The sequence below is a fragment of the Medicago sativa genome, chromosome 5 (genome assembly GCF_051527215.1).
Source record: "Medicago sativa cultivar Bolivia chromosome 5, Bolivia_mono, whole genome shotgun sequence".
Classification (NCBI taxonomy): Eukaryota; Viridiplantae; Streptophyta; class Magnoliopsida; order Fabales; family Fabaceae; genus Medicago; species Medicago sativa.
Genome location: NC_140753.1, coordinates 45972295 through 45987774, shown reverse-complemented (window position 1 = coordinate 45987774; position 15480 = coordinate 45972295).

Here is a 15480-nt window from a genome sequence, read left to right as displayed (position 1 = left end):
AAAACATAAAAGATGAATTCTCTTGAAATTCCGAAGACCTATATCATCTTCCCATAACTAACGTCAAGTCTAAAGTGTGAACCACTTATCATTAGATGTTGCAATCTATTTTGGTAGAATAAGATCTTTAACTAAAATCAAAATAAGCAAGAGTAAAATAAAAAAGAAACGAATCATATGGTGAAGATGTAGGGTCATGAATGGGGTGGAGGGAGGAGTCGGTGTTTCTCTTTTTTTAACACATTTGGATCCATAGGGAGTAGGGCAGCCAAGGGGAGAAAGAGAGGAGAAGGAGAAGGAGAAGAAGAGAGGTATAATTTAGTGTATACAATGTATAATAAGATTCATGTATTTAATTAATCTAATGACTCTTAATTATTGTTGTTCATGGTGATCGGGACTTCATAAAGCCTTCACCTTAGAATCTATCTAATTTTTACTTAAGAAAAATGATTTATTTACAAAGATTAATGACTCATTAAGACGATGTTAAAGACTAAAAAACAACATTTTTTGAATTTGCGCATACTAAACCCAATGCACGGCGATTCTAATGTGAGAAATTGACGGGTGGCACTTTGGTGGACATTAATGTCACGGTGACATTAAATCGAACCACACATTGTCATTGCCATTGCATCCGGACCACACAACACATCTAATGTCACCCAACGTGTGGCCCGGATTTAATGTCACCGTGACATTAATGTCACACAAGTATTTCCCGAAATTGACTTTGTTTTGGGTAAATTGATTTTGACTAAATTTGAATTAAAAATAAATTTTTTTACATTTGCGAGGACTAAAACATAAAAAAATATTTTTACGAACTAAAAGCAAAATGTCGAGATATTTGCGGGGACTATTTTCATATTTAAGCCTATATAAATTTTTTTGATTTGCAGTTTACGATAAGATCTGAAAGTAAGCTTTCGATTAAAAAAACAGTATAATCATCACGATTCTTAAATAAAAGTTGTCTCTAAATCACAATCTTTGGGGAACCAAAACGTGGGAGAGGGTCTGAGTTATCAGATGCATGTGCTAATGTGGAGGACAAAGACAATTTTTCATGTATAGTGGGCCTTGCCAATTTCGATCCTCGTGGCTCACATTTTGTTTGTTTTTCTTTTTCTTGGACCATACCAATCTGATTTTTTTAGTAGCGGTTGCTTACATTAATTGTGTTCATGGAAGAAATTTTATCTTAAAAATATAACTACATAAATACATTTGATACATTATAATTTTTTAAAATAACTTTTCTTACATAAAACTTATGAATTATTTCCACTTTCAAATGCTACAGGGTACTTGTTTGCCCAATCTTTAACTATTTAACAATTATTTTTTTGAGAGAACAACTATAAATTGTTGTGATGTAAAATTGTGTATTAGCATTTTTAATTGTGTATATCTGACTTTTGTTACTTGTTAGCACGACTCTTGTTTAAACCATTTGAACTGATATGCCATGATGGGATTCAATCTTATCTTCAATGTGATGTCGTTAACGTAACTAATACATGATGTTTCGTTGGCTTGGGAAAAGCAAAGAAACCGTGATTCTCGGAAGTATCCATATAGAACAAGATCACGGAGAGACTTCTGCATCCCTACGTAAACATTTAAGTTTGTTTTTTTTTTTAATATATTTTTGTTTTTTATAAATATTTTAAAATTGGGAAATGTTAACTTGTGCTCTTAAGGCCCAGCGCATACGATAGGCTTTATTGAATCGACCTTAAACATGTTGAAGCCTGTTGAAGCCATTGGAAGAGCCTTGTTGAAGATGAGCTGGAGGAGTTGGGTGATGAATCAATTCAACTTGTTGAATCCCGCACCGCGTTGCCACGTGTCGTCATCTGGTTGGTTAAAAAGCGCATGTGCTTTACAAGAGCAGACAAGGCGCGTGAAGAAGGAGAGGAAGCGGAGAGAGAAATGTTTAGTGGGTGGCACGGTACACGTGGCGCGTTATTACGAGTCGCTTGGATTTTTATCTTCTTAATAATTTGGACTCAATTATTTCATTGCAAATAAATTTTTTTTATTTTATTTTTTTACCAAAATTCGTGATTTTTTTTTCTCTATAAATAGAGACTTGGATCATTTCATTTGGATACGAAAAAAAATCAAGTTTTTCACTCTCTTAATCTCATTATTAGTCTTTCTTTTAAAGTTTTAGTCTTTGATTAGTGAAATGGATCCCAATAACAATCAATTCAACACCCAAAATTCTTCGATTACCCATTTAGCTACCAAAATCCCAACAATTATCAACACCCAAATCAATTTCTCAACCAACATCCTCAAAACCCAAATCAATTTCCCAACCAATATCCTCAAATTAGTTGTGTGTTGTGTGCTTGTTTGTTGTCTTTGCATTTTAAGTTATTTGTGTGTCGCGTGCTTAGTTTGTTGTATTGCATTTTAAGTTAAGAAAATAAACATAAATTATTTAAATAAATAGTTTTTTTAAAAAAATTAATTGTATTATTTTAATTTAATTATAATCGATAATTATAATTTTATGTAATTATAAAAACAAAAATTAAATAAGAATAAGAAATAAAAAGTGGTGGGGTAGGGTGTTGAATGAAAACCATTGGAGTAGTAAAAATTGAATGGGTGTTGAATTAAGAGAGAGAAAATGATGTGGAGTGTTGGGAATTGAAAAAGTGGGTGTTGAAGGTTATTGAATAAAAATGACCATTGTACATGGTCTAAGGCACAAGTTAATGAATCAAAAGTAGAAATTGTTTATTGGAATGTGTAAATTTCATTTAATCTTTTAACTTTTTAAGGAATTGAATGCACACAATTTTAGAAAATATTTCCTATTTTTGTTTTCTTAACATGTGCCCTAAGGGCACAAGTTAACACAATCCTTTAAAATTTTATCCTTAAAAAATTTCATTCACACTTTAAAGGGCGGATCTAAGATTTTTTTTTTGTGTGATTTTATTCACATAATTTTTTTAAATAAACCAAAATGAAATTTATAATTAAACGAAAAAAGATACTCCTCTCAACACAAGATGAGTTAAAAAAGGGCCAAGGCTACCGTAGAAGACCTTCTTGGGTCTCCTACCACTAGGAGACTTTTTTTTGACTTGTTATTTTTTTTGACTTATTTTTTTTTTGTAAAATGAGATTATTGTTTTTTGCAAAGAGAAACACTTGCATAGACACAGGCCTAACACCTGTCTCTTGGTCACAGCCAATAGAATTTTGACAATTCATGTTTATGAGTTTTTAAATCGGTTAAAGGATTAACTGATTTCATATAAGTTTCTACTAAGTCGGTTAAGTAAAAGAGCGACTTTGATAAGTTTTGTCTTTTTTGAAAATATAATATTTTTATTTTCTTTTTTAACTTCATCTCTTAGGATTGTAATACGCTCTGATACCGGGTTGCGCGCGGGGTCGCCGGCGGAATTTTCTCGAACTTGATTTAACATTTGTTCGATTTTAATTAAACCTTGAAATGGTTTTAAGAGTGTTTTAGCTCTTTCTCTTTGTGTATTTGTAAGATTTTCTAAATCTTCTATTTCTCTTGGAAAGTCTTCGATATATTCTATATGGTATTGTACTAATTCTTTGGAATGGAAAAGAATTTGTCTTAAGACAATTCTTCTATGGTAGAATTCTATATCGAGACTATGTTCTCTAATCTTTCTTTAAAGAGTTTTACTTCGTTATAAGATCTAAACTAGGCATTATATAATCTTTTCTAAAGATTGTTCAAATTCAGCTTAATTTTTTGGGATGGCCATAATAGAGTTGTGGCTCTTTCTTTTGTGTAACGAAATATTTTCTCGTTTCTTCTAATTCTTTTATCATTTCATCTATGTATGAGATTTGTAAGATCATTAGATCATGGATTCCCCAAATTGTGTTTTTCATTTCTATTCTAAAGAAATTTTCTTCTATTTTGTTAACTAGGGTGTCTAGTTTTATTACGAATAATTTTAGTTCATTTTTTATTGTTATTCCTGGCATTATAATTTTTTATTAATACTGAAAGTTCGGTTTTTATTTCGATAAAGCTTTATTAAGCTTTCTTTTTCATAACTATCTAATGAATTTCTTGCGGGTAGAAACTTTGGTTCACTTGTGCTTTCTTCTTGTTCTAGAAGAGGTGTTCTTTCTATAGTCATAATAGATTTTGACCTCTTTAATGGTTTTAGAATTGGTGATTCTAATTTTATTAGTGGGGCAAATAGTTCATCTATTTGTATTTTTTCTTTTCCACTAAATTCTATCTTGTAATGAGAATTACTTAATGCATAATTCATTTTATAACTTATGCTAAAAGGATGGTTTCCTAGTCTCATAAGGGTTTGGTCCTTAAGTTTATAATGAATTACTAAGGATCTGTCTAGATCTATATCATTTAGACTTAAACCTATCTGTAGGTTTATATCAAATTTTAATTTTCCACACTTTAGATTTCCCTCACCTTGGGTTATTAGTGAATGTTTTTCATTCATTCTAGCATCTTCGATAAGAAGTTCTAGTTCTGCATCTATTCCTTTCATAAAAGTACTTTTTATGATTATTTGGATAGTTGATATATGAATATATCCTATCTTCGTCTTTTTCTAACGATAGATGTTTTAATCTACTATTAATTTGTTCACTATCAATTAAGGATATTACAACGGATCCGTTTGTTGATTCCATTGGTATGGCAACTTCTCCTACCATCATTCCATATTTTAGTATGTTTTCTCTGGATAATTTTTCTTTTATCAAGGAAAAAATACTTTTTTGTCCTGAAATTTTCTTCGGGTTTTAAGGTAAAATCTACCTTTTCTATATGATCTATTAATACATCTGCTACAAAACCGGATGAATTTTCTTTTATCATACTATATTCCATTATTAAATGTAAAAATTATAAAATATTTAAAATCATACCTCGACTTTGCCTTGGATTTTTGATGATTCTGATCTTTCGATCCTTTGAAATTTGAAATAATCTTTCGATTATTGATATTGAAACTAAAAATCTTTCGATTTGGTTATGACAACCTCAAATCCTGCGAAGTTCTTTCCCACAATGTTTTTCAAACTAAAGGTACTTACTTCATTGATTTTAGTTGTAATTTACAAGTGAGCATCGAGGCTCTTATTTATAGAAGAAAAGGACTTACAAGTGGTTCACCTGTCCTTTTCCATGACAAAGAAAAAGAAAAACAATTAAAACACGCAAAGAAAAAGAAAACGCATTATCACCTAAAGTGATAAGATTCTTATCTCTAAGTGGACCCCATCGACTCGGATGATAAGGTTCCACTATTACATCATGATTTCTACATGACGCGTGTCTAGGCTTTTTCTATAGCCTTATCTCTTCGCTAAAGTTGTCGGTATTTTGGTTTCTTCGCCGACACTTTGTCTTTTGCACACCATTTACGAGATATGCCCCTTGTAGGTTGAGAAGTATTGACAACATTCCTGTTGCACTTCGTCCGGAATTCTATGGAGACCATTTTCGAATCCCGAAAATAATTCTTCGAATTGAAGTGTTTGTTTGAGGTGCTCTGTAGAGACCTTTTTCTTTGAGTCACGTACCATGAAACAATAATCCGAGACATATAAGACTTTATAATTGGTAATGGATGACCCATATTTGATTAGATAGTCATAAAAACGCTTCATTTGTTGAACAAATGAGATTAATGTCCATCCAACACTTGTTGCATTTGGTTCTAGATAGGTTTTGTTTGAGATACCTATCTTTATAGTTGTTCTTGGTCTTACGGCCATCTCTGATTATTTTCTTCTTCGAACCATGGATATGTTTGTTCGAATTGGAGAAATATTTCTCTTCCTTTGGCAAGGAAATCATTAAATCTTTTTGCTGTATCACCAATCTCTTTTGGAAGATTAGAGAGTTCTTGAAATCTATAACCTTCTTTTTCCTCAAGATATACGATCTTGAGCATTCCATAATCATAGAATTCTTTAAGTAGTTCCTTGGATATTCTCGAACCGTATTAGCTTTTACCCCATATTTGGTATTAACTGGATAAAAACATTCAATTGCTAGTTCTTCCTTGAAGTTGGCTAGCCATCTCCACTTTCCCATGAAATCATCAATGGTCTTTATCATATTTTTTTCTTTTTGGAGGTTTATAATTTATCCTACCGAAACCTTCTTTTTAGATTCCATTTTTGATGGTTGACCAATATCTTTTGCTATAGCCATTTCCTTGTAGGAGGCCTTGTAAGCTTCTTTTGCTTCTTCCATTGTTGGATAAGCTTTGTGTCCGACATTTTTGCCATTAATGTGGAGGCTTGCAATTGCCCGGTTGTTGTAGATGCCTTTCATTGGACCATCAAAGATGACATATACCTTCTTTCTTTGGTTGTAGATCGACAACATCGCTTGGGTGGTCTGAACCATTTTTTGACTCCTCATCTTCTTGTTCGACTTTGTCGCCCCATGACTTTTTGTATCTTCTTCTGGCATAGAGCCTGTGAAGATGTTGATGAAAAACTTTGTTGTTCATTCAAAATCTTTTTTTGTTGGTTCTTCGTTATTGTTGTTGTTGCTGTTGGAGCTTCAACATTTATGATCTTGGTTAGGCTTTCGATCATTTTAACCATCTCCCCTCTCGAAGAGAGCCGTTTTAGCTTTTGGCTATGAATTTCAATCTCTTCATCTTTTTGCTTCAAGCTATTGTAGAGAACTTTTAGAGCTTGCTCCATTCTCTTGTCGAGTATCCGCAAAACAATTGCTTTACGATTTTATTAGTTGAATATAAGGATAGAATTGTTGGATGCGCATTTGCCATCTAACAAGTCTTCCTTGTTTATGATCAACTTTTAAATTGTAGCGCCAAAATCCGCTAGCATAAGTTGAATCGATTCGTAATAAAAATCTTGATGGAATTAAATCCATTCTCCATTTTTCTAAAACATTTAAACAAGAAAGAGTTTCTTTCTCATTGATATGATATCTTGTTTCGGCATCTTTAAAAGAACCTGAAACATACTTGCATAAAACAAGATCTTTATCCTTAATTCGGATGTTATTGCTTGAATAATCAAGTTTTGAATCGGTTGAAACCGATGTTTTATCTCGATCGCCCGTTAGGGATATTCGATTTTAACTTGTGGGGTTGCGCCCACAATGGTATAGGATTGTTGTGGGGTTTCATCCTCAACATATCCACCGAGATTTAATCCCAATTTTTGTTTACCATTAGGTAGAGCTCTCATAACTCCAGCCCATGTAAACTGATTTGCATCAACATTTACAACCAAAAAATCATTTTCTCGTTGGGTTGTATAGTTGTGGTAAAACTTTTAATTTTTCTTTTAAAGATTTTACGGCCTCGGTATCTTTTTGTGTCCATGACCATGGCACTTTTTCGAATATCTTCTTCGTAAAACTTTTCTATCATTTGCTAAATCTTGGAGAAATCCTTCATTAGCAATATAATTTAAACATCCCAAAAATCTTTGGATTTGTTTTCTATCCGCTAATTGATCGGGAAAAAGTAAAAGTTTTTCTTGAACATGCGGTGATAAATCGAGTTTTCCCCACTTCTCTTATGATAAGACCAAGGAATTCGATTTCTTGTCTTAAAAGTATTGACTTTTTCTAGATAGAACAATTCCTCTATCTTTTATTCTCGTTTAAAACGCAGTAGTAACATCTTTGATATGTTGTTCTTTACTTCCTTTAGTAAAAATTAATATGTCATCGATATATACAAAACAAATATGATCAAGACCCTTAAGAGTATTGTCCATAAATCTTTGATATATTGATGGTGCTTGTTTTAAACCAAATGGTAAAACATTCCATTCAAAATGTCCTTCTCCGGACAACCGAAAGCCGTTAAAGGTTTAGTTTCTTCGATAACCTTAGCGCCGGTATCCGTATTTTGCATCTAAAGATGAAAACCAATTACATCCTCTTATTTTTTCAAAAACGTAATCTTTTCTTGGTAACTTATATGAGTCACTTATAGTTGCCTCATTAAGTTTTTATAATTGATCACCATTCGAGCTTTTCCTCTTTTTATCTCATTATGTTTTCGACATAAAAAGTCGGCGCTTGAATGTGGACTAATAGAAGGACTTATTAATCCTTTCTCTAATAGTTCTGCTATTTCTTTTTTAAATTCTTCCTTATCTTCTCCTGAGTAAGGGATCTTGTATAAGGCTTTGACTTCTTTTTTTAGGATCTTTAAGTTTTACAACAATTAAATCTTGTATTTTGTTTACTATAGTATCCAATGGATTTTCGTAACAAACTTGATCTAGATGATGTTCTAGATTTTGTTCGGTTGTTAAGTAAAACTTTCTTTTATCCCACATACATCTAAGTATGTTAAGATTTTACGAAATTGCCTTTAAAATTTCGTTTTTTGTTATAATATTTGTTGTAACAAATTCACTTTCTTTTGGGTTATTTATATCAAACCAATTTAATGTTATGGTGTCAGTTTTTGAATAAAAGGATTATATAACTTTAAAAAGTTATTCCCTATTATCGGATCTATTCGAGAATCATGTTCATAGATTGATTTTACATAGAAGTATCTATGTTCAATTTTTATAAAAACATGTTTTAGAACAAACTGCATTTGGTGTTTTTTCTTATCGGCAAAAATAATTTCTTTTGGTTTTTGTAGTCTAATCCATCCTTCCTTAATTATGGATCTTCTACCAAAACATAAGGTAGCACCAAATATCAATGTAACCCATAATTTTCTTTTTATTCGGTGTTACCTGGATAAATGTTGCATTAGGATTTCCATTTTTTAAAATTTTTCTACTCATTCTTCAACTTCTTCTTCGTAGTATATTCAAAAATACGCTCTCATCGTAATCTATATACGATTCTATTGGCTCGAAACCTACTTCCCAAATTAATTTCAAGGTTTCTTTTTTAGAATCCTTCTTTTTAGGACATTCATTTGCATAATGTCCTTCTTCATTACACAACCAACATGTGCATGTTTTCTTTCCTTTAGGACATGAATTCTTTTTAGGATATTTTTTATTTCTCCTAAAGTATTTTTGTTTATTAAATTTCTTAGGAAATTTTCTTTTCCTTTATATTCGTAGTGGTCTATTTTCCTAAAAACTTTTTTCTTTTTCTTTCTTCTAGGTTTACTACAACCATAGTTTCCTACTTTGTTTTGAATTTTATCACGGCAAACATTTATTTTTGCTTCTCTTTTAGCAGTTTTTTCCATGCATTTTTCGGATATCCACTTCCTCAAAGCAATTATTCTTGTTCCTAAAGTATCTTCTAATCCTACAATCACTTCTAAATGTTCTTGGATTATTTTTTCCATTATTGTTCCTATAGATGATGGAAGTTTATTGTAGAATAATCCTAAAAGATTATATTGTAATCTCTTTTGTGGAGATATTGCATAATAATATTTGCTAAATTCACATATAAATGGTTCAACATAACACATATCACGAATTCTTAGATTAAAGATTCTATGGATGTTTGTATTCATTAGGTACGCACGCTTCGGCGCATCAAAACCTACGAATTCTTTTTTCGAAATTGAATAAACATGATTTATAACTTCTTCGGTTGTTGATGGAAGTTACGAGTCCGATTGTTCGGACATAAAGCTCCAAGCATTTCCTATGGTTTTTGTTTTTAAATAATTGAAAATACTTTTTGGACTTAGTTTTCCTAGTGTAGGATCTAATTGGATTGTTACCATGTGATCATGATACCAACTCCTTAGTTCCTTTTTAGTATCTTCACTACAATCAATGTTTAAAACATTATCTTCTTTGTGACGATTTATTGTAGGTATATATTTAGATGGTATTTGTTTGAATTTTCTTTCATCCATTTTATTTTGAATGATTTGTTGGTCGATAAATTCTTCTTTACCCTCTCGACGTCCTCTTTTTCGTCCTTGTTACGATGATTCGGTTGCTCATCGGTTTTACAAGTCCTACTTGTGGTTCTTCTTCCATACTAAAAGAACTATCCGAATCAAAGTCGTAGACAAATTTGTATCCGTCATCGATTCTTCGGTCATTTGGTTTTTTCTATTAATGTCTAAAGAAGCCATTAATGTTTGCAATTCATTTAGCCGATTAGCTATTTCTTCTTCTCGTTTCGTCCATTTTTAGGGTAATGGCGCGAAAAAGTTAATTTCTTTTTCGATTTTTCAATTTTTTCGGAATTTCTACCATATCTCCCTTCTTTTTTGACAAAAGTTTGTAATTCTTCTAGGGTTAGACATTTATCTCTTATAGGTAAGAGTTTTAATAGATCGATTAAATCATCTATTTTAACGCAAAGTTTTTCGTCTAGTGATCTTTGGTTTTCCTCTAGACTAGATAATTTTTCATTGAGTTTTTCTTCAAACTCTTTTTCTAGTAGAACTTCTACTATTTTATCTAACTGTTTACGGAAGTCTTGTTAGGTTTTCAAAAATATCTTGTATATTTTCACTTACACCTTTACTAGCCATGTATAAACTTTTGTATTTTAAGGCTTAAAAGATTTGCAAAATTTTCATACTCCCGGTATGTAGTGTAATTATCTTCAAATATTAGAAACCAATATGCCGTTTCTCTTAACCAATTAATTTGGTTTCTCATTCTAATTATATTATTATAATTAGGTTCTAATATAAATGGTTGGGGTATTATTTTCCCGAATGGGTTTATTAATCCATCCATTACTTATCTTGCTAGTTTTTTAAGACTGTTTCGAGTTGTTCGGCTTTAACTACGTATCTTGAAAAAAATGATAGTCAAAATTTTCTTTCGGATAATAAGTAGTGTTTCATCGCACCATTTAATCTGTGCTTTTACTAGACATATTTCTTGGTAATTAGGATTCAAAACGAATGGCAACAAGACTATTTTTCCTTTTGGATTTTTAAAATATTTTCTTTGAGACTTTTTAAGCCGATCTTTGCAAGAAGCGGCTTTAGAAGTTTTTGACATGTGTCAAATTTTTACTTGTTGTGTCCAAGGATGACGTGTTGGGGTTGTGTGCAAGGAAGATTTTCTCTTTTGCAAAATAGATGTCAACCATTGAATATAGGATGAAGCTTTTGAATGGTTGAGATTTCAGTAATGTGATTCACTACAACAACAACAACAACAACAACAACAATCAAGCCTTATCCCACTAAGTGGGGTCAGCTACATGGATCAAATGACGCCATAATGTTCTATCAAAGACCATATTTGAATCCAACTCATTGATCTCTAAATCTTTTCGAATGGTTTCTCTAATGGTTTTTTTTACGTCTTCCTCTACCTCTTTTAACTTGACTCTCCTCCATTTGATCTACTCTTCTTACAACGGCATCTACGGGTCTTCTCTCTACATGTCCAAACCATCTAAGCCTATTTTCTACAAACTTTTCTACTATAAGTGCTACCCCCACTCTCTCTAATGGTGTACGTAACACCCCGTTTTCCCAACGTAAAAATTTCATAAATAAAATCGTAGTTTTTCATCATAAAACGGAATGTCACATTTCTTACAAATCATAAATGGAATAAATAATAATTTATCCTTCAAAACGTTCAACATCATAATTAATTAATACTTTGCGGCGGAATTTATCAACGTCTAAAAATAGTCTTTGGAACGAAGGTCTCATCATAAAAGTCTCATAAATAGACTAAAACGTCATAATTAGTTCAATCCAACAACTTCATTAAAAATCTCATAAAACAATACGTAAGGAATAGAAAACAAAGTCAAAACTCTCATCCCGTTACCTATCGTAGCACCTAAAGACACACCGTGAGGAGTCCACTCACGACCACGTCTAATCTTGATTACCTGCAAGTTACCCATACGAAGAGCAACATTTTCAAGCGGGGTGAGATTTCACAAAACAATAATATTAGACATATAATTCAACAATTATATCCAACATCTTAAACTTCATTAACTAGCATCATTAATCTTCCTACATTAGTCATAAACTCCGTCATACATCATCAAATATACAATCATACACATCATTATATATTTTCATAAATATAATCATAAAACATCATCTTATAGCATCATAAGTATAAACATAGCGTCATCATATATCTTCATAAATATAATCATAAAACATCATCTTATAGCATCATAAGTACAAACATAAACGTCATCATATATTATCATAAATATATTCATAAAAGCTTCATCACATATCATCAATTAATAATCGCAAACAATTATCACATATCATCAAATATTAGTCATAAACGGTCATCACATATCATCAAATATTAATCACAAGCATCGTATATCATCTTAATCGTAACATCATATATCATCTTCACATATCATCAATAATAATCATAACATCGTCACCTATCATCATTTAATAAACATAGACATTATATCATAAATCATATAACATCATATCATAAATCAAATAGCATCATATAATCAACTTATCATAATAATTATCATTATAGCATCAACATAACATCATCATCATAAACCACTTCATAATCAATCATCATAAACAACTTCATAACCATTCATCATAAACAACTTCATAATCATTCATCATCTTAAACATCATAACTTAACGACTTGACTCGACTATACAACTCTTCATCTTAAATCATCTTGACTCAACTGTGCAACTCTTTTGTCTTAAATCATCTTGACTCAACTATGCAACTCTTTCGTCTTAAATCATCTTAAACATCTTGACAATGCAAATGCATGTGGTACCATTATAGGGCATAAGCCCTCGTCGCTTATGAGCATAAATATACTCTTATGGCATGAGCCCTTGTCGCTATCGAGCAAAAGCTCCTAGGGCATGGGCCCTCGTCTCGTTGAGCAAAAGCTCCTAGGGCATGATCCCTCGTCTTTAAATGAGTATTCATGGACTCAACATCTTACGTCTTTAGAAACATCATGAACATCTATGACATCTTAACATCTTAACATCTTGACAACATACCCTCTTAACAACTTGACGACTTCATAACGACTTGACGACTTAACAACTCTTATCATCTTAACGTCTTAACATCTTAACATCTTAGTATCTTAGTAAGGATTCAACGGTAACATATGCGGCTCATAATATTTCATATCATATCGGCATTATAACATAACATTTCATAGTATTTCATCATTAAAGAATGAACAACAACAACTTAAACATCTTAAATATTCCACATAATACATATATATTAATATCACATTATTAATCACATTAATCATCCCAATTCAATAATAACGGCAACATGGCGGCACAGAAAATAGCATCATAGTATAGCAAGATCAAACAATAATTAACAACATCTTAAACATCTCATATAATTCACATAATATTGTTGGTGTAAGCCACTAGAGGCCAATAGTTTATGTTTAACATTATCTTATGTATCATGACTTTTATTATTGAATAATATATGACACTCTTTATTATATTTGTGTAATGTTAATAAAGTCCTTAGAATAGGACAGTTCATGTAATAATATATTAAGTGTGACTTAATCATAAGATTACATTATCATAAAGAACGCTATTCTTAAATGTATCCATAGTCAAAGCTTTAATATGAATAAAGGATAATAATAAAGATTCGAGACTATTATGTATGTAGGCTGATGACCGCATCTCATGGGTCATAGATATGAGATATTAAGTCTATACATAGGTATAAATATTAGGAGTAATATTTATACTGGATCGACCCACCGTGAGAATACTACATAGTAAGTTATGCAATTGTCATAAGATATTCTCACAATGATAATAGTGTATATCGCTCTTAGACCTCCGAAACCACTATGATCCCTAGATGTGGACTCGAAGTGCTTTGTTGCCATTCTAACGTTGTCCGTAAAAGGATAACCATAACGTTGGTTGATGGGTACACGATGAAGCATGCTGAGGGACATGAGTGTCCTAGATGGGATTTGTCCCTCCTCATAAACGGGAGATATATCTTTAGGCCTCTTGATGAAATATGACCGTAAAACCGCATGTCCATGCCGAACTAAGTCAATATGAGATATTAGACTTATTCGTTATTCAATATATTTCGGAATCAAGAAATATAAATATTGATCTATACAAGGGTGACAATATCTATGCCTTGGGATCAATAAAGATATCGATACAAAGGAGTAATTGTACACATGAGTATTATCATGGAAAGGTTTCGTCGGAATCACTTGACATTCTTGTCACTTGGGTAGCAATGATGTGTTGCTAGATACCGCTCATTGTTTATAATATTAAATATTAGATTTAATATTATTGCCAACGTGACTAGAACCTATAAGGTCACACACAAAGAACGATAAAAGAGAAATATATAAGTATGACTTATATAAGGGGTGCGTTTAGTAAATAACGCTAATTAGTTAGCAAAATTACTAAACTCGTTGTTGGGCTTACCGAAGCCCAATAGTGACTTCGACTTGCAGAGCACACTAGAAGTTCTATAAATAGAACTCTAGTGCTGAAGTTTTTGGTTACACGTTTTGGAGCAACCCTTCTTCTCTCGCACTTCGATTCCTTGGCTAGCACCGAGTTTTGTAGGAGCACTGTTCGTGTGGACTTGCTAGAGGCTTTGCTGCTTCTTGCTTGCTTGGGCTGTGATCGAGATTCCGGTTCCGGTTTCCAACGTTCGATTCCAAACTTCGAGGTAACAATCGAATCATTGATTCATGTTTGAATTTCGTAATGATCCAAGGAAAGAAAATCGAAATTATTTCGCCGCTTCTACTCCTTTCTTCTATTCGATTTTCCTTCAAATATTTATATAATTCACAATAATACTCATATAACAACATCACATTGATAATATTAATAGCAAGCAACATTAGCGGTAAATCAATATACAACTAGAGATAGTCAACATTGATAGCATAATTCATCATCATTCTTCATATAACAGATCATAATCATCATCACCAAACATCATACAATATTTCATCATTAATAATCTTAGTCATCTTAACTTAGGCTTTACGGACAACTTCTAATAATCATCCTATGGATTATCTAAGGTCTCGTACACAACTTCTACGTTAATTCAACAAGTTTTCATCATCTAATCATCAAAATCGCTCTCTAAACCCTAATTCTCAATCCTCACAAACTTATCCTACATCATGTTAAATCTAATCATTAGAATCATACACGTACTAAGATTGAATGCTAGTCTCACCCTTACCTTAGATTAATTCCTGAATTAGCGAACGTTCTTCTCTCCTAAGGTCTTCTCCGAGTTCTCCTCTCTTCTTGTTCTCCTCTTTCTAAACCTTGTTTTCTCCAAAACTCGGTCGTACGTTCTCCTCTTTCTAAACCTTGTTTTCTCCAAAAACTCGATCGTACGTTCTATGTCTTTCTAAACCTAACTTCTCTTATTTATAACCCCTCATCTAATTTCTCTTACACCTCAAAATTACTATTTTCCTCATAAGCTTATTTATTTCTAAATTAAATATATATCTCTCCTACTTAATAATAT